A 1,035-nucleotide genomic window follows, 5' to 3' on the forward strand; every position below is an offset into this window, starting at 1 on the left:
AGCTTCCTGGCTGCATCCATGTAAACACACATACGATTTGTTGTGGTAGTCTAATTCACAGGTTTGAAAACAGGGTTCTCGCCCCCTACTGTGCAATTTGGTTGGGAAAACACCCGAGCTATACACACACTATATATATATATATATATATATATATATATATATATATATATATATATATATATATATATATATATATATATATATATATATATATATATATGACTGTTAATATAATAGTCACATAGAGTACATGACATGCCTCCACATGTGTTTTAACCTTCAGAATCATGTTCACACGCGGATGATAGAAAGCTTGCAAGAGAATGAAAACAAGTCCAAGCAAGGCTTGGGGGGGGGGGGGGGGGGGGGTGCTGCTCAACTTCACTACTTCATCACTCAGAGTTCATTTAAACACTACTCAGTTCATTTAAACACTACTACCCCCACTGTCAGTCATGTTTCTTAATCAGTCCACTGTTGTGGCAAGGATGGAGATCAATCATAGCACCATCATCACCACAGGACACTCAACAACTCGAAGAACGTGACATTTACCAACAGATACGGCCTACATGTATAAAATATACAACCCAGATTAGAGATGTGATTATGGTTCTGGTCTTGCTTTTACCATGGAGACTACGGGGGCGACTGGTTGTGTTTGGGTTTGGGGGGGGCTGTAGGGGGTGGCAGTGTTGGGGGGGGGGGGGGGGGGTGCAGAAAGGGAAATGAAAAAGTGGGCTGTGTAATTTCCTGCAGGCTCCAGCGTGTGCAGAGGGGAGGCAGGGAGTCTTCCACATATGATGCACATCACTCAGCAGAAATACTGCACACTGTAAACCAGGAGTTCAAACCACTACATCAACGTCTCTCTTTCTCTGCTGTCATCCAATATCAGCACCTCTCCTCTATGATATTCATTTGCACAGTAGGAGTGTGAAGCGTCTATCTCCGCTTCAAGGTGGTCAAGTTAGTGTGTAATTGCTAACTAGTAATATCACCAGGCAAACTAAAGACATGTAAATTTGGGGG

This window comes from Brachyhypopomus gauderio, unplaced genomic scaffold (genome assembly GCF_052324685.1).
Source record: "Brachyhypopomus gauderio isolate BG-103 unplaced genomic scaffold, BGAUD_0.2 sc85, whole genome shotgun sequence".
NCBI lineage: Eukaryota > Metazoa > Chordata > Actinopteri > Gymnotiformes > Hypopomidae > Brachyhypopomus > Brachyhypopomus gauderio.